Source organism: Brienomyrus brachyistius, unplaced genomic scaffold (assembly GCF_023856365.1).
Source record: "Brienomyrus brachyistius isolate T26 unplaced genomic scaffold, BBRACH_0.4 scaffold54, whole genome shotgun sequence".
NCBI classification, from domain to species: Eukaryota; Metazoa; Chordata; class Actinopteri; order Osteoglossiformes; family Mormyridae; genus Brienomyrus; species Brienomyrus brachyistius.
The window spans coordinates 805,249-832,461 of record NW_026042329.1 but is presented as its reverse complement, the minus strand read 5'-3'; the positions used below and the strand labels follow the sequence as shown (position 1 = coordinate 832,461).

The 27,213-nt window shown below is 42.7% G+C and overlaps 1 long non-coding RNA gene across 2 annotated transcripts; it reads right to left on the bottom strand.

Moving 5' to 3' along the window:
* Positions 1-255: 255 nt before the first annotated feature.
* Positions 256-3,082, bottom strand: LOC125724091 (uncharacterized). 2 transcript variants are annotated; one of them, XR_007387137.1, is made up of 5 exons: positions 2,964-3,082; positions 1,967-2,096; positions 1,629-1,717; positions 1,390-1,482; positions 256-1,202 (listed from the first exon to the last, which is right to left on the bottom strand). It is a non-coding gene; the product is annotated as an uncharacterized LOC125724091 (long non-coding RNA). The 2 variants fall into 2 exon arrangements; XR_007387136.1 differs by lacking the exon at positions 1,390-1,482.
* Between the last annotated feature and the right edge of the window lie 24,131 nt (positions 3,083-27,213).

Here is a 27,213-nt window from a genome sequence, read left to right as displayed (position 1 = left end):
CATTATCTTAATTAGACAGAAATGCTATAATTTTGGACTAACAAATAAATTCACATTGGCATAAATAAAATGAATTAATATTGCCAACAGCAATTAATTGTAATATAAATAAGTTATTTCAACATCTTGTGTATTTGTCATAGCTAAAGAACTATTCTGGAAATATATAACTAATTTCAGCAATTGATGGATATATTGGCTGCATTAAAAGCTTATTATTATTATTATTAAGCAAACACAAAAGGGACAAAGCAATCAGTTAAGTAACTTTTATATGTGTGGCAAAAATCCCATTTAGTTATCAAAACCATTTTTTTTGTAACTGAAAAGACATTTTAATGCCAGTGTTGGAATGTCACAAATAATGTGTCAATATTGGCGTTACAAAAATCAAGTTTGCTACCCTGACATTGTGGAATGACTGTTAAACTGAACAAAACACCCATTAAAAAAATATCATTAAGTGCATGGAAACATGAAAAAATTGTTGGGTCACAATCAAAAAACTAAAAACTCCACACCATAATGTGCTACATGACTTATCAAAACAGTAACAGGAATTACAAGCATACAATGCACTTCGGTGACATTAGCATGTTTGAGTCTCCCACATGCAAGCAAACAAAAAGCTTCACACTATAACAGTGCAGCATATCCTATTTAACTGTGAGTTATCTGGGGTTTACATTAAAGAGAAAAACCCTTTTCCCTTGGGGGGAGAACGACTTCGTCCACTGACATTTCACATTGATGTCTTTTCAACTTGGAGTCTCCCAGGCATAAAAAAATCAAACAAACAGATGAAACAATACTAAAATAAATATCTTGGGATATATCAAAGAGAAACCCCCTTCCGGGGGAGAAACCTCATCCACAAACAATTTCACGTTTACAGTCTTTCACATTTCAGGATTACACTCTTCAGTGACAACACTCTATATGAGTATGAGTCTCCCAGATGCAAGAGCACCTTCTGGACTGTTCCAAAGGTTTATTTCAGTCCCTCCTGGTACTGGATGTTTAGATTGTAAAGAAGTCCAACAAGAATCGCAAATGTACTGACAAGGTCAGCAAGCTCTTCAATCGTGACCGATCCTTCTAACACCACAGCTACATTCACTGGTGCTGGTCTGGTACAGACATGGAGTCTCATGATTTTTTTACCCCCATGTTCATGTTCCATTTTCGAATGAATCCGTGTCCTAAAACAATGGAATGCAGACAAATCAGAAAACCGAACAAAAATAATCCAACAGTTATTACAGTATGTGCACATTGAGTGTGAAAAGTCATTACTGAGTCACACACCCCGGTTTCATAACAACATTAGCATGCTGATACAATTTGTTACACTTCAATAGTTACAGCTTGAACAACGTTCTAAACCACCTGTTCCGATATCTAGTCTATGGGCTCCACATCCACATCTTCCATGCACAACACACCTGATCCAGGTCATTATCAAGCCCTTCATGAGCTGGACTGGGGAGGGAATACATGAAATGATACAGGGAAGTAGGACCTCAAGATGGGCAAACCCACTGTAAAGTACCATATGTCTGTGTATCATGAAAGATTTTATATTTAAGTTTTGAATAAACCACATATTTCTTTATTTAAAGTAATACTTTGAGACATGTTCTTGATAGTGGCTCATATCCTCCTAAATAGAGAGGCTGTCCTCGCAGAGCTGTTTCTCTCCTGGGTACAGCAACGTCTGTGGTATAAAAGTTCAATACAAGTCTTAGCAGTAAAATAAGGTGACATTTTCCTTATTTAAATTCATTTTGCAATACAGACCACAGTAAGAAAGACTGCAGGCTTGTTCATCATTTTAAGAACTTAAAGCTACAAAAATCACAATGGCCTGAAAATGAGGCTAAATTTCAACACCAATGTTCAAATCAACCAATACTAAACACAGTCTGGGGTACCATCAAATTAATCTTGATTGATCAACCTGTACCTGTATATTCCAGAACAGTCTTCAATCCCTGTGTAAGCTTGCCACCTTTTGCTCTGAAAATCTTGATCAGGGCTGTCAGTAAAGTGTCTTTCAGGTGAGGTTGTGTAATTGGATGTATTTCTATGAATACCTATTATAGAGACAAATAAAATCCACAACACGTGTGTGTATGTGTGTGTAAACAACAAAATGCAAGCCCCCTGATAAGCCAGCAATTAACCATTGCTATTTAAGTTACAGATAAATCTTACTAAATCTTCCATGCTTTGTTTTTTTTTTTTTCTTTTTGGCCTTGGCGCGGTTTTAATGCTGTTACGGACTAGGCAGTGACCACTATTGTTAATTCGGAGATAATTCTGATAATAAAAATCCAAAAATGATGTTAACCGTACGAGCATATTGCAACACTTTGAGCAATACAGACGGATAAGGTTTCACTGCCAGGCATAGGGTGCAAAAACAGCATTCATTAAAACCCACATTAACAATTTCGTAACTTTAATTTAAAGACCTGTTCCAGAACCATTTTGAATATTGGATTTTTTTAAACTTGATTTTCCGTAAGTCTAACCCTACACTTTACTTAAGAAACTGCTCATGTTAAAGTTACTATATTTATTCTCTAGTGATCTTATGCAAAATTAATAATGTAGCGTCGGGAGAACCGAAGCACCGCGATAACAGGGAGACACACTCTTTATTAAGGGTCCTAAAACAGACTAGAACAGACACCCAATGAGCACCAAACTTATTACACATAGGAAACACAGAGTTGTCAGACGCCGAACTGTAAGATGCGCACACGGTGGGAGATTTCCGAAAGCTAAATACAGGCGAAGATCGGACAGGATAATCACAAGACTCGGGCAAACACACACGCAACAATAGGGAAACGCAACCATTAACATGAACAACAACACAAGGGCTAATTACATCTGCACGCGGGGCATGCTGGGACATGCGCCCCGCCGATGCTTCACCATTAAACTACACTTACCGGCAACCGTGTATTTCCTTTTTAACACATCTGGACCTATAAAGTGTCCGAGCAGCTCATGCACAACCGCTGCCAAAAACGGGGGACAGAAAAGTTGCCAGAATTTGGTAACGGAAAATGCTCTGGCGCATGCGCAGACGAAGAAATATTCGTTACATAGCTTTCTTCATTCACAGAAGGTTTTCATATTCAACACCAAAATGTAACACGTGAGCCCAAAATTTTTACACAAACAAGCTAGGACAACACATTTTATTGCACTGTATCAATTATTGCTTAGTTTTATTTTTTGGATATAGCTCCTAGGTTCATGGAGACACACAAATCGCTACACCATGAAAAGGTGGCGATTCATGGAGGGGGCGAAATATTCAAAGAATAATTAAAGTAGAACTGGATTTTAATTAATGCCATTTTAGCTAACAGAATTTCACAAAATGTGTGTGTTACGTAATATGAAACGTAATATGTGTAACAGTAATAGAGTGTGGGTTTGAACCTGGACAGAACTCTGGCTGTTTGGAGACTGAACATTACATAAAACTGAACTCAAAGCACACCTGGTTATTCAGATGAGTTCAGACCTCACACACATTCACATTAAAGGAGACAAACTGAGGCAGAAGCTTCTATATAGAAGAATTATGAGGATAAACAATGGCTGGCAGTTGTACCAACAGCATGGGAGAAACTGCAGCTCCAAATGACTCATGCTTAGAAAAATAACATTAACGCAGGGCTACCACTGTAGCTTCATGCTTCCAGGAATTCAGGTCCGAATCCTGCCCCTGACTCCATGTGTATGGAGTTTGCATGTTTTTCGCTGTTTCCCAATCAGTGTTTCCCCCTGCCTTATGCCCTGTGATAGACTGGCATCAGGTCCAGAGTGTCTCCTTGCTTCATGCCCGGTGATGGACTGGCATCCCATCCAGGGTATATCCTGCCTTGTGCCCAGTGATGGACAGGCATCCCATCCAGGGTATATCCTGCCTTGTGCCCAGTGATGGACAGGCATCCCATCCAGGGTGTCCCCTGCCTCATGGCCTGTGATGGACATTCCAAGTATGGAGCCTTTTCCAGAAATCACATGGAACAAGACACCCTGGATGGGATGCCAGTTCATCACAGGGCACACACATGCATGCTGGCTCTCCCAATCACTAAAATGGTCTCCTGATGTCTTATTGAAAGTCAGTTTCCACCTGCTTTTTTTAGAAAATATTCCCATAATTTCATTTCCTCTACCTGGATATAAGCCTTACTTAACTTATACCTACATTTGTACCCATACAGACACAACTATTGACCTTTCAGCACAGTGTATTCAGAGAGACCGTTAGCCCTTGTGACACTGTCTCTCTTGACAGTATAAAGGACTAACTCTGTATGTACAGAGCTGGCATTCGATTGAAGTCAAGGCTGCACAGAATAAATTAATTTATAATGATTTTTTGAATGAAATCAGGATTGTCCAGAGCAGATGTACAGGATGGTCAGTGTGCTGTGGCAACGTAGATGAAAATGCAGTTAGCATCTTGTTTTCATCCATTCATATCATTAACTGAACCCATAGAAGAGAAATCAGGTCAAGTTGAATAAAGTGAAATGAAATCAAGTCAGAGCGAATAATGTGAGCTGCAGTGAAATCAAGTAAAATCAAGTAAACTGAATGGAAGGGAAATCGGATCAAGTGCAGTGACACCAGATGAAATTAAATCAAGTTAAGCCAAGTGATATCAAGTCAAGCTGAGTGAATTGAAATCAAGTCAAGTTGAGTGAAGTCTAGTGAAATCAAATCAAGTTGCATCAAATTAAGGCAAATAAACTTAATTTCATACCAAGGGCACGGAATAATTATAAAAATAAGCAAAAAAAAAAAACAACATATTGCAAGATGGGGGCTGGACATAAGACTATATTTACACTGTCAATGATGGTAATAAATTATGTAGCAGAGAACACTAATAAATGCAGCAATTGGCAGATGAACAAGGATTCATTTTATGTGCTACGATGGTGATTATAACAAGTTAGAAAATCTGACACATACAAAATTAACCCTAAAAGGACAGAACAAACAGAGGGAGCAGAGGTCCGGAAACAAAGGTGCCGATTCTGTCATCAGCAGAGAATGAAAATCAACAAGAGACTGAGATAATTCAACAGAACTAGAGGCAAAAATGGATTTTGGGAAAACATTTGCCAGGCCAACCCTCTTAGCCTTGATCCGTGAATCACTGGCTCGCAGACTGTAAACAGCTGCCCTTCTGGAAAATTCCACCATTCTTTCCAAAATGTTTGGTGCTGGAACACCAGCAGTTATTGTTTAAATTCTGGTTCTGATCTATATCACGGTCAATGGTCACAGGCATCGTACAGACGTGTGTTCTGGCAATGTGATTTAGCTCACAAGTGACGCTAACAATTATTATCGTCAAGAGCCATTTTCCGTCTGTAAGCTGCTCCTGGAAAGGTGATGACAGTTTCCAGTTACCCCCATCTTCAAAATCTGGAACAGTACTTAAACTTCACCCAAAATCAATTTACGTCTCTACGCAACCACCCCCTCCACCGAAGCCCCTTCCGCCCTTGCAATCAAACTATTCTCTGAATGGATACGATTCGAGACAAGAGGTCAGATCAGACAGAGAGGCTGAACCAAAGAGAAAATTAAACTGAAAAAAGGAAACAGACTAATGGAGACGAGGGGAATTCGATGTCCTGACCTGTGTCAGCTGGAAACTGTTGTACTTCATGTTGGTATCAATCATAGGGGAGGTTTGTGGCTCAGTGGGTCAGGACTCTGTGCCCGTGATTGCAAAGGTTGTCGCTTCAAATCCCCTGGTTAGCAGAATAATTTCACTGTCGGGCCCTTGAGCAAGGACTTTGACTCCAGTTTCTCCTGGGACTGTCAGATCCTGCTTTCTGAAGACAAAACACATCCCTTTGGATAAAAGCTTCTGCCATATTTGTGTTTAGCGGTGGCCAGAAGGATATGCACACTTCATTGTGCAGTGTAACTGATCGTTCTCAGGGCACACTGTATGACTATAAACTCTCGAATCGTGTGTTATATATAAACCACCGAACCTACCATGCAACCTACTGAGCCCTACTCTTTAATGCTTCGTCCTCTACTAAAAAAAAACAAAAATCTAGAACAGAAGTAGACTAACATCATTGACGTGAGACACTTTTACCTTATATTTAAATGCAAAAATAAAGAATGGCTGGAAAAACAATACGATGAATTATAGAGTGTGGGTCATTTTTAGACAGGGAGACAGATGGCAGCCTAATTTTTTTAAGTCATCAGTGACTTTTGGTCATTCGGCGCAAAGGCGTTGGTGGGGAGGGGCGGGGGGGGGGGGGGATGGGGTGAGTGCACAAAATCTGCTGAACGTACTTTTTTCTTAACTTACACGGAGCCGGATCCCATCTGGTATCTTGTGTCGGGCAGCGATATGCCGGGAGGTTGCTGGTTCAGCAGAAACCATCAGGGACCCAAGCACTGACCGGGCCGAGTTACAGGTACCCTGGATATTATTTCATAGCAAATTGTGTTCTGATCCAGGAGTCCCACGTTCGATGTATTTAAAGATAGAAAAAGGTTTTGCTGGATGTTTCCACACATTTTAAATCACAGTTCAGGGTCACCTTTCAGCCTGGGGTCTATCCCAGGAAGCGCGGCGCACATAAACTATCCTAGATAAAGGACTTGCATTATGCATTTTTATGGAGTCGAGTGATGTTGCATAAAACAAAACTATTTTGAACCTCATTATTCTTTGGATGCCTGTGTTTATTTGCCTCCTACTTTCATATTCAAGGGTAGAATGGAAGAAGATGGAAACTACTTGGACCTGTACAAAACAAACACTACAGATATGTCTGTTTTATAGACTCCCTGCTCATCTGAGTTTGATGCTCATAAAGTATGAGGGTTTGGTTTGTTCACAATATGGGGACTGAACAGAGGAGAATCTAAGACTCGTTCTCATTTCTGGAGTGATGGATGTCAAGCCCCTTACCCTACCCTGTCAGGTGTAGCTGTCATTTTAATTGCAGGGGATGCCTCTGGGCTCTATGATTTCCTCCTGTAGTCCAAAGACATGCACTTGGTGATTGTAAATTGCAATATGTGTGAGTTTGTGCCCTCTGATGGACTGGCAACCCGTCCAGGGTGTCCCCCTGCCACGTGCCCTGTGATAGACTGGCATCCCGTCTAGGGTCTCCCCTGCCTCGTGCCCTGTGATGGACTGGCATCCCATCCAGGGTGTCCCCTGCCTCGTGCCCTGTGATGGACTGGCATCCCGTTCAGGGTGTCCCCCTGCCACGTGCCCTGTGATAGACTGGCATCCCGTCTAGGGTCTCCCCTGCCTCGTGCCCTGTGATGGACTGGCATCCCATTCAGGGTGTCCCCCTGCCACGTGCCCTCTGATGGACTGGCAACCCGTCTAGGGTCTCCCCTGCCTCGTGCCCTGTGATGGACTGGCATCCCATCCAGGGTGTCCCCTGCCTCGTGCCCTGTGATGGACTGGCATCCCGTCTAGGGTCTCCCCTGCCTCGTGCCCTGTGATGGACTGGCATCCCATCCAGGGTGTCCCCTGCCTCGTGCCCTGTGATGGACTGGCATCCCATCCAGGGTGTCCCCTGCCTCGTGCCCTGTGATGGACTGGCATCCCGTCCAGGGTGTCCCCCTGCCACGTGCCCTGTGATGGACTGGCATCCTATCCAGGGCGTCCCTCTGTCTTGTTTCCTATACTTTATGGAATAGACTCCAGGTGACCCTGGTCAGGATAAACAGTTAGATAGATGTAATGTTCAATCATTTCAATATTTTTTCAAAATAAAAGTTTTAAATAACCTATTCCAAAGAGAACTCAGACAGGGACACAGAAAACACAGAGTAAAACACAAGAAATTGAGGAGTGGGTTGAGTGAGAGGAGAACGGTGGATTAATAATAGCAGTTAGCATCAGAGCGAAGCGCTAAGCGTTAAGGTCACGTCTGAGTCCGCCTTCCACTAAGCACACTATAATTCGCTCCATTAAATGCAATCTGCACAGTAATGGTTTCTGCTAGATGTGAAAACAAACCCCATGTTAGCTGGTCTCATTCCAGGGCCTAATCATGACCGAACAACAAAACAGCAAAACATGCGGACAAACATTCAAATAAATAGGACACTCCTGCACGCACTTACAACTAATGCAATTTTTATTTATGCTTTATTTTTTTCAACATCTGATGCTCTTTAATCACTTCTTCCTGTTTAATATCAAATGACAGAATATAAGACTAAGATTTTTAAGGTACACTAATAATAAATTTCACTTTAAATTTTACATGAACTGAAACTTTAAAGGGGGCAATACTATTCCTGTCTTAATGGGATATTGCATGTGACAGATTGGTAGATTGTCAGCTAATCCATGCCATCCAACAGCTTTGTCGTTTATGACATATGTTTGTTATGACTGAAATAAACGCAGTGAATTTAATGCCTGATGTCACTGTTTTACTGAATGATTCTTCTGATTCACAGCAGATCACAGTCATTTTCCACTGGTCACAACCAACAGCTATCCAGCCATCCATCTTGCTTAACTACCTATCCAGTAGGGTCATGCTGACTCAGAAGTCTATTGCAGTGCTGAGAAGCTTAAACACTGGAAGGTTTTATTTGCCACAATTCTCTCCATGAAGACATGCTTGAACATTCTCAAGACAAGGACCACTGACATTTGGCTAAATGAGTGACTGGGTTTTGACCCACAACTCAGCTGGTAAGATCAAGACCAGACTGCCATCTTAATTGTGAATTTCAGCACTTCTTAAGAAAGGGAAGCACATTTAGGAAGGGCGATCTTCTGGAGAGGCTGTGATCTTGTCCTCGGTATTCCCCCGTGTCCTCTGTTCACCTCACTGTAGTCAAGGATATGTAGGTGCCATGCCATGAACATGGCTAATGCAAGATGCCACTCAGATGACCCAAGGGTTCCTGACACATGTTCCACTGGCTTTCGGCATTCAGAATTCCACGTGATGATGGCAGGTGGGCGGAGCTTCCATAAGGGGGTGGGGCTTCAGTGTGGGGGCGTGGTTTCAATATGGGGGCAGGGTGCCCATTAAGGGGTGGAATTTCCAGTTTACGACCCTTTCACCAGTGTTGGGTTGGAGAAGACTAACAGCCCAGACGTTCTTCACAGTCTGGGCCAAGCACAGTGATTGAACATGGGGATGGGACTCTTCTGATGGAGGTGGAACTATCTGCTGAGGGCAGGACTTCTTGTGTCTATAACTACAGTTGGGTTTGGAGCAAACTGACAGCCTGTAGTGATCAGCATCAAAGTTGGACTTATTAAAAGTTAAGGACAGATGGCGTAGTTCTTTCCAGGACGTGGGAAACTCATAAACGTGACCTCAACATACATCATGCCGGCCATTCTGAGCTTTTATCGCCTGGAAATATAGGCCAGGCGGACAGATGGTACTATAGGCCAGAGAGGCTGGAAAAGGCTGGGGGGGGAGGAAGGGGGGTGAATTACCCCATTAATTCACTCTTTAGAATAGATGTGACTTTATTCCACAACAGAGACTGTTAATCAAGGGTGTAGGAAAGGGAGAGTGGATGGAGACAAGCCAGTCTTTTCCCAGCAGAGAGCAGGCTGAGCTGGATCGATAGGAGATGCCTGTGGCCGATATGAGCTCTATACGCTCTGACAGAGGAGAGCCTGATGCTGTGATCTGAAGCAGAGAGGATGGAGAAGCGGGGGGGGGGCATGATCCTGCACCGAGCTGTATCAGATAGATTGGACCCTATCTGGGAACTAGCCATGCAGGGGATGCTGTTCTGCGTTGTGGAGTGAGGATCATCAAAAGCGACATCAAAAGTCCCTCAGTGATTCCAGACTATCCCGGAATGATTCTCGACTACCCCTCACATCCAAAAAGAATTCAAATGGACAAGGAAGCATCAGTCATCATTTTTATTATCAATTTAACACAATGCAAAACATTATACTCCGCCTGAATGGACAGCCTCGGTGAATGTTACAGGAAATAGCTTCACATAAATGAAAGCTTCTTAGGAAATGCCAGAATGTGTAAGAAAGTACTTTATGAATGAGTCAAGTGCCAGGAAGGCAGGTGAGGCATGGACGGGCTTCTTGTTTCCGTGTCACGACTTGGACTCTGAGCATTCAGATAAAAACGCAGTTATTGGCTTTTTCAACACTGCAAACTGGGCCTTCCACCCACAAGTCCCCGAGACCTTAAGACTAGTCACTGCAGGAAACTGGAAACCAGTGGGACATGGGCCTCCTGACTGGAGGAGCAAAAGTGCAGAGGACTGGAAAAAACCATATGAGCAAACTGTCAGTAGCTCAGAGTGATCTCAGTGACTTGGTGACCATCAGGAACTTGTGTGACAATCCAAATTAGACTTTGAGGGTTTTTTTTTCCGGCCGGTGGGGAATAGTATTCACGTCATGTGTGCTTCGAGTGTGATCAGTCCTCTAGAGGAATGTTTTGCCCCATTGAAGTCACTGTAAAATAAACGGGAGATTCACTGCATGTAGAAACTTCAGATTTAGCTCCCAGGAAACAGGGGTGTAAATAGGGGTGGAGCTAAAGTGACGCTGAGCCCAGATGAAAGCTGATTGGCCCACTGGCTGATAATAAGGTTGGTCTCTCTGTATGTATTGGCCCTGGTGGGAAAACAGCGGCCTGCAGAGACACACTTTTACTGGCCAAGGTAGTCGTCTTACAGTAATGAGATAAATGTGTCTTTTTACTCGGTAAAAGAATGATACAGCAACAGCTGTTTCAGAAAGGTGAGTCATACAGACTCTTTTAGACAATGCCATGACAAAGGTGAAATATTAGGGTTGTAATTTCAAACTGAAAATGGCTGGAAAACATATAAGGAGGACAAGGAATGGATGGAAAAATTAAAATCCTACCAAAAAGCCCAAATGTTTCACATGAGACTGTCACCCAACCAGGATTTTGTCTTACACCATGACATCAGTATACTGACTGAAGTCATCTCCTTGATTCTGAAAGATGTACGTCCCTAGAACAGATGGATGTTCTTTTTCAACAGGGAAAAAACAAGTGACAGAATTACCCGAGACTGTGTCATACATCAATACAGTTCCTGTGAGAAACATTATTTAGTCATAGGGAGCATCTGCGGTCCAAACCTCAGGAAAAAGTGGACAGTTTCAGTGTTGAAGTCAGAACTCCCGGCTGTCCTTTTCTAAAAATGTCCTAAACATGATTTGTGACATTTGAGGGTGGGATGAGACGTCTTCTGAAGGCAGCATAGGCCTAAAAAGTAAGTTTGTAACAGAAACAGTTGGGATTCAAACCAACAGTATCCTGGTCTGAACCAGAACTCTAGTGGAACTGAGAAAACAGGGTCAGTGCCTTCAGCACTTGGGGGTTACGGACCTCGCTTAGGTGCCCTATAGTACCATCACTTGCTAACAACAGGACTTGACAGTCAGAGGCACAGGGTCCTAACTTGCTGAACCAACCCCCCCAACAAAACAAAATTAATAATATGCTCGTCGTACCTTAAGTGCTGAAACAATAAATACCAAGCGTCTGCTCAGGGATTTTACAAATTGGTTCTAATTTCCTTTCGATGCATCAAACAAAAATATCTAAAGGAATTACACTGGGGGGGAGGGGGGGGGTGAGATCATTGATTTTAGAAAGCAGGGGCTGGTGACGATGCCACATGGGCAACACTGAACATATTAATTTCTGATGAATTATGAACAGGACAGACTTCCTTCCTAGCTGTCTGACGTCACTCTTTTGTCTGTTTAGCAGCCTTTAGATTGATGTATCTGAAAACAGCTGAAGGGTTAGCAATAACTCCTACGGACCAAATTTGCCCATGAGCCTTTGGGTTAATGTCAGAGGTCATCCACAAGGTCACAATCCTGAGAGTCAAATGGTCTGGATTTAATGAATGTCAAAATCAAGTGATGAGTTCAGGAGTGATTCTGGGATTCTTTACGATGAAGGGCATACGAGGGACCGTAATTCACACAGAAGGGTCAACTTTATCGTTAGCAAGGGATATGCTTTGAATCGATGAGTGACAGGGAAGAGGTCACTCCAGTGGCCAATCAGCTTTCAGCCTCCCATTCCCCCCTGGGCGAGCCTTTGGTTAGTGTGAGGGTGGTTCTTGTGAGAAGCATCACTCGACATGAAGAGCATTTTTAAGGCATGATCTGGTCTGATATTCTCTTTGTCTGTGTAGCTGCCACAGGATATGTGCTGACAGACACAGACATGCTTCCCTGGCAACTCTCCGGGGAAAGCAGGGAATGAGGAAGTCCTCAAAGGGACGACAACATCAAACCACATGCATATAACAAGCAGATGCGTGCACGACCGCACAGCAAACACATGTTTAACAATATACTCTTAGAAATATATATTTATGCTTGTGCATTCCTTGCTTTTCATCTGATTTTGACATGAAATATGATGCTGAAATCCTACCCAAAAAAACATTAGAGTCATACCTTTTCCTAAATGATGGCTAACTATACAAAGCAGGATTTTTGACAGAACTGTAGAGAAGCAAACACAGTAACAGGTGAGAACCAACTATAAAATTAGCAGGGCACATTCTACAGTTACCAGAATGTAACACGTGTAAACACGCTAACAGGTGAGTAGCACTTGCACTCTCACACGTAGACAGGCACCAAACCCCCTCCGCTGGCCTGTTTGAGTTTCCAAACTCAGAAACAGGCAGCCATAAAACAATAGATGTGAGAGGAACGAGCTCAATGATCTCAGAGATTTACTATACGTCCTAAGGTTGAGTGGCATGGTGATTAAGGACGTCATGCACCCTTGACCTTAGGAGGGAAAGATCTTTAGCTGGACATTCAGCGATGAAGCTTATTCAAAGCTGCTTAAAATTTGATTTGAATAAAAGTTGCTTTGAATAAAACTGTTTATCAGCAAAGGAAATAATTAAACAATTACAGATGCTCCCTGGGTTACGATGGTCCATGTTACGATAATTTGACTTTACGATGTGTAAATGTTTTTCACTTTCAGTTCATTATTTTATAAATTACATGAGATATTCAACACATTTTAAATAAATTAGGCTTTGTGTTAATGATTTTGCCCACCTCTAGGCTAATGTAAGTGTTCTAAACATGTTTAAGGTAGGCTAGGTTAGGCTATGATGTTTGTTAAGTTCGGTGTACTGTATTAAAATGCATTTTCAACTTGTGATATTTTCGCCTTATGACAGGTCTGTTGGAACGTAACCCGGGCAGAGACTGTATTTAATAATAGTTATCTTTAAGGGGGCTCTGTATTTAGTCTTGCAGATTCACCCCTATAGACATGGGTCTTTGATTCCAGCCCCCTCAAATGAAGGTTGGCATCTTCCTGTCCTCCCTGAATCACTGTGTCCTTTAATCGCCCAAGGTATCCAGTTCCTGGGAATCCTCTACCATGTGTCCCCTGCTTCCTGGGATAGGCTCCGGGCTGGCACTGTAACCCAATAAGGGTGTTCGGGAAAATCAGTGAGCATAATAGTAGTATCGATGAAGGAAGTCAGGCGTGGATCACTTCAGCGTTTCGGATAAAAGCTGTCATGGGATACGAATGGAATTATCTAAAATTTTCAACCATATGTATAAAATCATCGGCATGCAGTGTCATAGCTTTGATAGACGAGATACTTTGACACTTTGACCTGCCCCTTTGTGGGTCAGGTGATGGAGGCCATCGACATTTACATGATCCATGGGCTACAACCGTCCCGCATTAAATCCAAGCAAAAGGCTTCAAACTCTGCCTTTGCTTATGGCAACACAACAAAAGCAAAAAAAATGAACAGTTATGAAAAGTGACGTCAAAAACACAGAAACATCGAAATAACCCAGCGGTCTCTGTACTGTAATATTCCGGGACTGACCATGGATCACAGGAATGTGGAAAAAATCCAAGATTTGTATTAAAACTAAAGTTGGGCTCAAACAGCTGAAAGATCCTCCCCTGATGCATTAGCTTCTTCAAGCGTACAGGAGGTCAAGCAGGGATAAAATGCAACAGGAAGGAAATGGGGCACAAGCACCAGACCGGACAGCTTAGGTCCCGCAACATACTTCCTGAATGATGCCTGTACTACGAAGCGGGGTTAGTGGCTTATCGGGGTAACTTATCGGATTTAAGGTACCACAATTTAAATGCACTTCATATTCGTCCACTTACATTTTGCCCAGACTACCTTAAATCCGGTAAGTTACCCCGATAAGCCAGCTAGCCCGCTTCGTAGTACAGGCCCCTGGTCCTGTAAGGTAAGGTTCATAATACGTTATGGTTGTATTTGAAAAAACGTAAACCGTTAAACTTAAGAAAGCTTGAATTTTAAGGTTTGTGCTTAGTGTTTTGAGAAAAGGAGAGGAGATTTTAGGAAATGTATTTTAGCAATTTAGAAAAACTGTAAGAACGACAAAAAAATACCATAAGTAGAACATAAATATGTAAGGGAAAACGTTTAAAAAGAAATGGATAAGAACTGTGGAAAAAATGTACGATATTACGGTAAATATTACGGTGCCAGGGAAACGGAGGCATCGCAGAAAGCAGCAAATAAAGATGAGGAGAGACAGATTCATACAAAGTCGCTCTTTAATCACATTCCTTATAAGGACCATACAATAAGCAACAATAACACAAGAGCAAAGCATGCTGGGACATGCAGATGCCACCAGGGCGAGAGAGAGAAGAATCTCAGCCGAGTAATACTTTCTGCTGGGCAACAACCATAAAGACGTATCCACTTTGAGACGGAGGGCACGGTGTGCTGTCTTAGTAATTGAATTTGCTCCCTGGTGCAATTTAATTAGCATTACTATTAAAATGTGTGCTGTAGGAAACCTCTCCTCCTAGTTAACCCAGTGAGAGAAGGACCCTGGGATGGCTTAATGAATGCGGTGTTGGGTTGGATGCTGTGCTGGTGATTGGAAGGTCACTGGTTTGAATTCCATGGTCAAGACAGTGATCTCACCATTGGGCTCTTAGGCAAGGCCTTTAATCCCAGTTCCTCCAGGGACTTGCCTTCTCAACTGAACTTTGGATAAAACATGTCCGCTAAGTAAACTGTAAATGAATGCAGCTATTAGCCCAAGTCCTCAGCAGGCCTGTTAACAGCCAGCAGCCAAAAGTCTTTCCACGGGTCGATGGACTTAATAGGTGCATATGACACAGCGTCCAATAAAATGTTAAGCAGACTAGGCGCTCGCTGGAGTATTGAACAAAAATATCACCACTTCAGATAAATAGGAACATGGATGTTGCATTTCCAGTTGCCATGGTGAACAGTGAGCTAACAAGGGACCATCCAGTGTTTACAGCTCAAGGGTCACATGACTCCCAAAGTCACATGATACTAGCTATAACTGTTCAAAAGCTACATAAACACTGTGTATGTAAACTCTTTTATTGAATGGATTATTGTTGAACAGCCCACATACTGTTCATGGCTTGACGCCATCAATGACTTGGTGAAAGGCTCATTCCTATTATTCCATCCTCTATAAATAAAAGCCTGTTTAAATGGGTCTAAAGGGAACATAGAAACACTCTCCACATTGGTGTTGAACCTCACTCGCTCCATCACACTGATATTGGGCATAAGTGACTCTTCTAGCTGGTGTTGGGTTTTGCAGACTTGCTCACAGAAGCAGTGAAACATCTCAGCAAGGATTCCAGCACCTTGGTGTACGTAATTCCAGCACTCAGCCATGGAAGAGCCCTGTGCAGTTATACCAACCACTGTTAATGCTAGTAATGGAACCAGAAGAAAAGGTGTTTTTTTTTAGAAAAGAAAATATTGCCAGAAAATTATCCTGCTCTTGTGTAAAAATACAGGTTGTCTACTTGTAACCATGATCGGATCCAACTGACTGGTCAATTTGATCACAAGTTGTCTCTTTTATTCTATAGGCGACAAGTATCATATGCAGGGTGCACAGAACTGGTATGCAAGTACGCATTCACTGTATAAAGAGATACGTGCAGCAAATGTGCATTTATTTTATGTCCATTTGCGCTTTTATAACAAGAAATCACTGTACATTTTAGCCTTTATACTGCGAAGGAAATAGAAATTAGCTACATAAAGGTTACAGTGCACGATAATTTGTCATAAGGTGACATAATTCTACTATGGTGCAGTGGTTAGCACTGTATGGGGTGTGAATGCACTGTGAATAACACTGTGAATGCACATAAAATATGTACGCATTTGTGCTGCTATGACGGGAAATTGCCATGCATAGCGCTTTTTACGGTGAATGCTTACTCACGTACCAGTTATGTGCATCCCTGATCATATGTATAGTATACTGTATAGTAGAATTATTCATCCATCCATCCATCTTCCAAACCCGGAAGCAATGGGCACGAGGCAGGGAACAACCCAGGAACGGGGGGCCAGCCCATCGCAGGGCACACTCACACACCATTCACTTTCACACGCACACCTATGGGCAATTTAGCAACTCCAATTAGCCTCAGCTAATTTTTGGACTGTGGGGGGAAACCGGAGTACCCGGAGGAAATCCCACGACGACATGGGGAGAACATGCAAACTCCGCACACATGTGACCCAGGCGGAGACTCAAAACCCGGGTCCCAGAGGTGTGAGGCGACAGTGCTAACCACTGCACCACCATGCCACCCCCATACAGTGCTAACCACTGCACCATAGTAGAATTATGTCATCTTTAAGTCAAATTGTTTGGTGTTTTAACCTTTTTATTCCCAGCTTCTTAGTTCATTGAGTTGACTCAAAAACTGTCGTATACTTACGCTGCCAGACGCGGTGCAGTCATAGTCACATATTTGTAGTCTCAGAACGGGCGTAACGTCGAAGTTGCATAGGTTCTCAGTCGACGATGACCTGTATTATATTTTAAAGAGCAAAGAATCTGCCGTAGGTTCCCATGGAAACACATTGAATATATCTGAGAAACACCCCGTCCAAACCAGACAGAACCTCCCTGACACATAAACCAAGCTCACAAACTTTGGTATGACATCCTCAGCAGAACACAAAGTACAGATTCACACCAAAATGATTGTACTTTTACTTTTAGTTGAGAGCAGAGGGCCAGCTAGTCTAGAGCAATTGGGGTTAAGTTCCTTGTTCAAGAGCCCAATGATGAAAGCACTCTGCCAACAACAGGATAAGAACTGACAACCTTCCGGACCACAGCATTCAAACACACTAAGCCACATGCTGCCTCAGAATTATGAGTGATAATATAACAATATTATATTTACCCACAGCTTGATTTCGTACTCTGTGAGGAATTTAAAGGCATAATAATGTCTCACAGACCACCAGAAATCTGTTTAGGACTTACTGTTTGTTATATATAATATATATATATATATATATATATATATATATATATATATATATATATATTTTTTTTTATTATTATTTTTTTATTTATTTATTTTTTTTACAGCAACAAACTGAAAGAACTTGCACATTTGCTAAAATGCTGCAGACATTTTCCAGAAGCTGCTTGCATTTACCTTCAATGATGGAGTCAAGGAGTAATTATCCATTGTCCTCGCATTTAACATCCCAGGGTTGTTTGGCTGACTTTCTGCAACTATAAGAGTCAGTGATTCATCTTGTGATGAATTGTTTGGATCTAAACTACTTTTAAACCTGTTCCAAACCACCCCCTCCGTTGCCCTCAGTGCTCTAAGACGGCGCCCTTGATATCTTTAATAGAGGAGCGCAAACATCCAGTGTGACAAACGCACCATACAAAGATGAAAACCCACTAATGACCTCCTGAACCTACTTATTATTGAGGCAACTGATTCACGTAGGATGCCCGGTGCCCTGCTGTACCACACACAGTCTGTGCTTTACAATTAGCCAGCTCCAAAGAGAATCGATCCCGCATTTCTGGACAGGAAGTAATTCAGTGAACTGTAGTTAAGTCAGACAGCTGCAGGTGACAGGCTTAAAATCCTACTCTCGGCTCAGTGTGTGTGTGTGTGTGTCTCCTGCTGTGGACTAGAATCCCACCCAAGGTGAGTTTTCAGAAACAGGCCCCAACATCCCTGTGACCCAGTACCAGATAAGTAGTTATGGAAGATATAAAAACTGTGTGTGTCCCTGAAAAGAGAACCCATGCCGCATTTATCAAAATTTGTGCCAAGTTTGTTATCAGTTCTCAAGTTGTGGGCAATTACTTATTGTACTGGGAACACAATGAATCAACAGAATTACAGGGCCATCCAGACCGTGCTAAATTTACAGCCATTTAACCTTTCTGCAGTCAATACTGAGAGTAAATGTTCAATGTCTTACCTCTGGGAGACATAGAATAGAACAGGGATACATTGTTCATCCCCATAGGGGAGTTCAGGCAGTTCTCAAACACTCCTTCTTGCTCTCCACGAGAGAGACAGATTTTCGAGCCAGAGCACAAGAACAGTCAGTACCCTGCAGCAAGGACCCAATAGTGAGACATGAACCCACAAACTTTTGCGCATGGGCACAGATGTTTAACCTGCTGAGCTGTACACCTCCTGCTTGGATTTTCAACAACAACGGTATGTTCATCTTTGCATTTTGTAGCTTAAAGCAATTATTGTACACAGGCTGGGCACAACACTGAAGGATCTGTTAGTGAAAATGCTACATGGAAATGAGGACAGTGTAGCTATGCAGCTGTGTGTCTTATGAAGAAGATCAGGATGTTTAATTGGGCTAAACATGAAAAATGACACATTGTACTCTTTTTGCAGGCAGCTAAAAAATAATAACGATAGGAAAGGGTGGAGGAACAACCAGACAGACCTTTGATTATCAAATGGCATTTATCTCCCGTGCCGCCCTGGGCACCAAGGTGTATAATCTTGACCGAGAAAATGACATAAACTTTTCTGGGGTCAAGAAGGTGCTGGATCACCATGAACAGGAGAAGAAACGTCTACCGATACACAAATGGCTCATCAAACGTGTGCAGCAGGAGAGAGTGAGCAGCATCCTCGACCTGATGGATTAGGGGGCTGGATTTTATCCACACGGGGATATAATGTGGGAGCAGCTCTTGTGTCACCGAGATATTTGGCGAGGTCTGATACAGAGGAGACTCTGAAGGGTCTTCAAGTAATGAATCCAGAATTGCCGAATTCGGTGCATTGGGCCAAAACTGCCCCTGCTATTTCTCCCACTGGAGGACCTTGGCTTATTGGCCTGTCAAAGTGATTGACCACTCAGCGATGGCAAGCCACTCATAAATATCAATATCTTTTGGGACAATTTCATTTAAGAGCAGGTAGGCCAACATGGCTCAATAAATTCAAACCCTCTGGAGACCAAGTATGGGTGACTGAAGGGAATAAGACCAGGCCTCTCCCAAAACTTCACAAGTTACTGTTACTAACTTTCCATGGAACCTAGAGTTTGGTTTAAATCGAACAGTACAACCTTTCATTGTAGACGTCCTCCAGCAAAGATGCAGTGAAGAGATGCAGACGTTTAGAGGTCACATATATTGTAGGATTAATTACCACCCCATCAGTATCTCCAAAATACAGACAGAATCATTTCCAGGTGGAGTTTCTGGACCACGGGATAAATATAATTCTGTGGAGTGCCACAGAGAAGTCGGAATGTTATGAATTATCTTCACGCTAAGGGCTTTTCTGCAAGGATGCGCCTCTGCTTTCAATCAGAGGTATAAACCGGTGGCTAGACTGCGTGATTTTTATGCTTACTACACTTTCCAAGACTGAGAAGAATTTATGTGCAAAAAGCAACCTTCCCTTTTGCTTCTTAACAGTATAACAGTGTAAACAGAAGGTCCCTCTGGGAATTCGGCCTTAGATAGATTTTCTGAGGCCAAGGTTTAGTGAAGGGCCAAAGAGTAGCTTCAAGGACAGTGAAAAATGTCACTGCTCTTTGAAAACTAAAAGAATGGGATTTCTGAATAAGATGGACCATTCCCCCCCCCCCCAAGTTATTTACTTGTGTACCAATCGCTCAGAGATACTGCCCAATATAAGAAAGATCTCCAGTGTGGGCATAAGGAAAACACCTCACTCCTTAAATCTGTTTTTGCATGTTGGGGATTGCTGGTACAGTCAGTATGCAGGGCCTGGATATCAGCAGGTCACATGGAACACGTGTCTGAAGATTACCGTCTCACTGTCAGGGTCCGTGACCGTCCCAGGTGCCTTGTCCCCGTTTGGCCAGTGTTACTGGCCGTCCTGTTCATTCCTTTGTTCCGTACTAGTCCCTAGTGGGTTGTGCCTTTTTACCTGGACCACTGCATAGCTCAGTGGGTTGAGTGTGTGGTTCAGACCGTTAACACACTAGACACAGGTTTCGTATTTATTGATTTTCTGTTTCCCTGGTGGTTATTTTGCCTGTCTTGGGTTTTCCATGCTTGTATCTGGTTAATTCCATTTCTGTATTTTTGATTCCTTGTTAACTCAGTGTAATTATCTCGGTTTGTGGTTTGGAGTTTAAGTGTTTGTTAGAATTCCTAGTACTGTGCTTGTTGATTGTTCCATCTGTTGCTCATTGTGCTGAAACCTCACCGATTGGATAATTGCCTTATGTTCTCCACCTGTCCTCTTGTTAGCCTGGTTCTTGGCTGTATTTAAGTGCCTGTCCCGCTTTGTTCTGTAGTTGGGTATTTTGCTTTGTTCATACCGCTGTGTTGTTACTTTCTGTTTATCGGTCTGACTGGTTTCCTATTCTGCTCCTAGTTTTTGCTCCAATTCTCTAATTATGGGTCATTTTCTTTGGGGTTAATTTAGTTAGTCTCCTTTATTACTTGGTTTGGTTTTTACCGCTTGTGTTCTGGTTCTGATAGGCAGCATCCTCTCTTCCCCGGGCGTTTGCTCACTACGCCGCCCCTAAGGTTAATTAACCGAGCTAGCGGAAACCTGGACAAGAACATAAATACTCAATCGATACTAAACTTTGGAAGTTATGCTGTTTTTGGTTGGTCGATATACACGTGCATAGATAAAAATGGGATACGATTAGTATTTTAGGTTACTCGAGCTACCAAAGAGAGTACCAACAAGTCGACAGGGACTAAGGGCTCAATTCAAATACATAAATCACTACACAACAACCTCATTACACTAGTGAACATGCTTTTCAAAACCCTGCTACTCGTTGGTCTCCAGGCTGTCTTAGGCCCGCCTGCAACTGAGGCCAACCCTAATAAAACAAAAGGGGGAGGAAAAAAGATACAGCTTATCTCCACTTGGCTAGAAGGAAACAACCAAATAATTAAGAGCAGCACCTGCACAAGGAGTAAAACCTTCTTGACAGATATAAAGGGAGTGGGCAGCATCCAGCTCTCCAGCTGTATCAGAGACAAACACTAGACTTCCATAATACAAATGAAAAATACCCAAAAGTACATTTCCAGCCCAAAAAAACAATAAACCTATCTGGATAATATAAAAATGGCAATAGGCAGTTAACACCTCATCCACACTGCCAGCATCAAACCCTACATGCAGCTAACAGCGAAGAACACCACCCATCTCAGGACCCCGGGTGTCCATATATTTGCCTGCTCCTAGGACCCCAGCATGCTCCTTATATGCCCGTTCCCCAACTAATTAATAATGTTACATCCACTAGAGAAAGAAAAAAAAAAGAGAGAAACCTTTGACTACCTGGTTCCACCGGCTACAGGTAATAAGCCACAAGTGGATCATCCACCTTCATTTTCCCGCCTCTGCCATGTCGGGCCTGACTATTTATAAAATGAGAGGACGCTAGGAAATTTTGACAATGTCACGCAAACTTCAGGAAGCCAGATTTGCTACCAATTAGTCATACCAGGGAGCAATTTACTCTGTCAGTGAATGGTTGGAGAAATGTACCTTGTTGCGTGACTGAAAGCGTAGTACTTTTTAAAGGTGTTCCTACATTTTTTTTGAAAAATAGAACTAATTACACTAACCTCTGTGTGCTGGAAAGGAAACATCATTCTTGCTGAGTTCTGTGACTGAAAAACAGTGGAATCCCATTACTCCATTTGCTGTACAGTACAGTTAAACTCCTGACTTGTCCAGCTCCTATAGCTTCTAAATAGATACGAATAGATTAATCCAAACTAATCTGCAACATGAGGAGTAACGGTGTCTCTAAAAACTCCCAGACTGCACTTGATAATGTACAAAGAGGCATGACAGCTGCCTCTTCCCCTTTGTATGTGTCTCGATTTCTTAGCAACCGTAAACGTGGGAGCTGAAATCAAAATAACAGCAGTGTGAAGTAACAAAGTAAAACTGAATGGAAACAGGTCAAACGGGCAATTTCCAAATTTCTGGCAGTTAAACAATAATAATACAACAAAAATCCATTAGGCTCAGGGAAATGGGGGTAAGAAAGACATTTCATGCTTATTCCACTAATGCTATTTTTTCTATTGGTTCCTGACTCAAATGAAGGGATTCATTCCAGAATGTGAATCCGTCAGTGTTTGTAAACGCATAGCTAAACTCCTAAGCCATGATAGCACGCTGAGTCATTAAAACTAAAGGAGTGGATAAAAAAAGAAAAAATCATCCACGCAAACACTCAAAGGCACATGGCAACGGTAATAACCCCCCCCCCCCCCCCAACGCCCCAAGACATAGAACGGTGTAGATCAAATAGAATGACATTATGGAACTGGATACTATGACAACGCATAAGAGAGCAAACATCCACCTCTTTCCTCAAACAGAAAGTCAGTATTCCAGTCACAGAAGCATTTTACAGCCCCCGGCAGGACACTAAACTGACAGCACCTCCCTCAAAGGAACCACCAGCTATGACAAAAAAAGGCCGGTTCATTGGATAGTCACACGGGCTATCAAGATAAATAGATATTTATTTGTCATAACACACAATCAAAATGCAGCTTTGTGAGCGTTCCCATTCAAAGGACTTTACATTGCGTGGTTTCCATGACAGCGAGCTCTGTCTGATTAAAGAGCAGACACAGGATGGCAATAACTCAGTTACCAGAATTACCAGTGTACCACCAGTGGACCATGGCACTAGGAGGTAAAACTGTGTACCGGAGCGGGGGGGGAATAAAGCTGCCCCCACAACGCAGATAGATTTTCAATAGACTATGAAGCTTATAGGTGTATGAATGACAAATATTAATATTTAGTCACAAAGAATGAATGAAGACAACTGACTTGTGACCAAGCCATTGAGAGGGAGACAGAGCGGGTATGTATGAGAGGGGATAGGTTCGAGACCCAGCTTAGAGGGGTCTTAAATGGATAATATGATTTACGAATATAAATGACTCGTGGGAAGAAACGGAATGAAAATAAAATGAAAAAGTGAAGCAAAACACACAGTTCCATTCCTCCATCGGAGTGAGCTTTTGCTCAGGACAGAGGAGGAGCTGTTCACAGTATTTGCTGTTTATTTTTCCCGATACAGCGATTGTGGAGAATGTGGATTTAAAGTGGCTCGGAGGGTTCAGCAGGAACTGAGAGAAGTGGGAGACAGAGAGCGCAGACCCCCAATGGTGTCATCGTTCTCCTGACCTTCCCAGTTGAACCCGCTTTGGGTCACTGTCAAAGTTATCAAAGCTTTCAAAGTTATCTAATGCACAGTGTTTAGCTGTTGGTCTCAGCGGTTCTGCAGCGGTAAATTAGACGAAGAGGTCACCATCACCCTGATAATAGGTGATACAACAAACAGCTTGAACCTAAGAACTCCCATTTTGCATTCGTTTTCGTTCCACTTTAAGGAGCTTTGTCGAGGGCCCGATGGTGACATCATTCTTCCGTTCACAGTATTTGAACTAACAACCTTCAGATTTCAGATTTGGCATCCTAACCTGATGAGGTACATACTGCCCCCCTTTACTGATATCAGCCGCACAATGTTTGGGGAAAAATGTGTGAAGGGCTTGAAAGGGCTTAACACTGGGGGTACCACTCAGACAGGCTGGGGATTCTGCCTGTGGACGCGTGACATTTTAAACACCCTCCACTTGCATAGCTGTCAAAGTCTTTATCTACAGTAACTCGTACAGACCCCACCCCAACTTCACTTCAACCAATCAGGAACCACTGGCACAATGGTGGCATTCCACCCAGCATCTAAATCTTCACCACCCAAAACAGAAGTCCAGGGCCTCATGTATAACGATGTGCGTAGAATTCACGCTAAAACATGGCGTACGGACAAAACTAGGAATGTGCGTAAGCAAGAAAAAATCAAATTAACAGAAATTGAGAAAAGAAAAGTGATATTTGGTGGTTTAAGTAGTGGCATCAGCAATAAACGAAAGTAGACGGAGTGGCACAGTGTGGCGGAGTCAGTTAGAAGTGTTTTTATTTATTCGCACGGTGACTGAAATGAAAAAGAAGTGGCCGGACATTAAAGTCGATGTGAAAAAACGAGCTCATCGTAAGACAGCAGAGGTGGAGGGAGCGGAATCCCCGGGCTCACAGCCTTTGAACAACGAGTTGCTGCAATGATTGGGGACGCTGATGTCAGCATGGGTGAGTTTTTCTCGTAGGATACTTGTTTGAATTACTTGCATGTTTATGAATAACAAGTAGGGCGCAGATGCGGTGTTACTTTTATTTATTGTTTGTTTATTCTTACAGACAATAGTACAAGAGGTGCCCCCAGTGCCAAGGACGACGCAGGCGGCGATGGTGCTGCTGTGCCGAGCACATCTTTGGGCGCTGGCTGCACACATTCCCGTGCCTCAGAAACCGGGGAGCGACCGTCCGGCCGTGTGCTGACTGAAGCTGTGCTGCAGTCACAAAATGCAATAGCACATGCTGTAAGAGATGTAAAACATCTAAATGATACGCTGTGTGATATTAACAACACATTAAAAGAATTAGTTAAAAAATAAATGCGGTGTTTGGTTGTCTGTTTTACATTCTTGCTATTACATTGAAATGACGTTGTGAAGATGTTTCCATTTGCCAGAAAATTTGGTGGCTCAGGCTCATGTTCATCTTCCCTAAGCTCTTCAGATACCGACAAGCCACGATTTTGTACCAGATTATGCAGCACGCTACATGCATGTACAATGCGACACTTTCTGCGGACTGTATAGCGGCACCCCGCCGGTCTTGTCCAGGCAGCGCTGACAGTCTTTACGCTGACCTATAGTGCGCTCTGCCAGCGCCCGAGCCCGAGAATGGGGGGTATGATTATAACGCCGTTCCTGTTAATTCTCGTTAATTTGTGGGCGGCGTGAGAAGCCATGACGTCAATGGATACCCACTGTCCCCTAAGGAACTGTCAAATGGTTAAATCAAACAAAGCTTACAATACTGGACCAAATTATAAAATGGGGAAAATCTTCTTACCGATCAGCCTGCCATCACGTACCACCCCATTTTCACGTTTGTTTCCATCACTACTGTTTCTGAGAATGAACAAACCATGGGTTGAGCCAGGCCATCTAGTCACAATATTAATGCAGGGGCGTTATAAGCATTTTGAACATGGGGGGGGGGGGGAAATTGGCATAAAACTAATATTTGATGTTAAATGTGGAATAATTATGAAATGTGAGGGGGACACGTTCCCCTCAGATTTAATGGCGGTGACTCCCATGCATTAATGAGACGCATGTTCGAATTCCACATAATCTGTACATTAATAGAGTGAACGTATTTTCTATTTACATAAGCAAGTTCGTTCAATAATGGTGCCTTTAGCAATGTGAGTGCAGTCGACGGCTCCGATTACATTGGGAAAACCGGACATCGCTGCAAATTATGCTTTAATGTTTGCCTGTTCAACCACAGTGTAAGAATATTTTATATATCTAGGTGACAAGCGGATTATGCCGTCCCATACAGCAGGCATGGCGCGACTTGGTGTTGGCTGAGAAGTTCTCGCTGAAAAGCACCTGTGGTTAAAACCCCGAGAGTGGACAGAACTTGTAAAGGAAGAGATATGGCTCAATTCCTCATCGTCTGCCTTTGTAATGCTGGCCCCAGTTCAGCACACAGCTCCAAAAGGATTGCTCTTGGAAATCTGAATCGAATTAGAATCCAGTCATCATCATGGGCCAAGAAATTACTATGGTCCCTGAATACGTGCTCTCTTCTAATTCTTCCATAAGCTATGTCTTCCAATAACGGAAGAGCTGCCATGGTAGTTGTAATAGCTCGGTCATTTTCTGCACCATTCTATTCATACAAATTGAATAAAAATCAGGTTCCGTACATTTGTATACAACATACAATTAATGTCGGTGTATTTGGATAAAGTCAGCGTCATGATTGTTAGTTAAAAAAGGGAAACCACAGTAGCAATGATTTACCACTGCGTGCCGTCCATGTACAAAACTGAGCAGAAACGCCATGTGTGGAGCTGCCGTGAGAATGTGCGTAGCGGTGCGCTAAGTTTCGTTTTTGTACATCTCGACGTGAGCGTGGAAACGGACGTACGCAACATTTTTGTGCGTATGCACTGTTTATACGAGGCCCCTGGTCCTTATATCTTGCTTCTCTATTTTTTACAAAGGGAACTTGACTGGTTTAACTGTTTTAAGCAGATTTTCACAGCAAAAAAAGTCCTTTGTTTTGAGCTCTCCTCTTGCAGCCTGTTCTCAGATATGGAGCCATAAGCTTCAGGCTTCATAACGGCTCCTTGACAACTATGCCACCTGTTGCCTGTTCTGTTCAGTGCTTCATTCAACCCATTCCACCCAAGGAAACCCATTCAGATGGAAAGAGTTGGCAGATGGCAGATGAGTCCTGTTGTAGACTGGAATCCCACCCAAGGGAAGTATGAGTCTGATACTATTGCCGAACCTCAGAACTATCGTGTTCCTTGTGGACCTTCTCTCAAACACTTCCGGAAAAATGTAAAAAAAAATCGCCATAAAAGAAAAATCCCGTCCACACAGTATTCAATGATCTCCACGGAGCTTCCAACTTGTTATACAGACAGCTGACACCCCATAATTATCCTTGTCAGAACTGAACACCAAGCAGATTCAGTCTTTGTTCTAGAATAGTTACCTCAAACTCCTAAACGCATAATATTGCTAAGAAATTGCCAAAGCCCGTCTCCTCGGAGACCAGTCCCCAAATCGCACGTCTGACAACCTGCATGACAGTAATAAGATTCCCTGAAAGTTAATATATAATCAGCAGAGCACAGACGCTATTTTTCAAACGTGTGTTT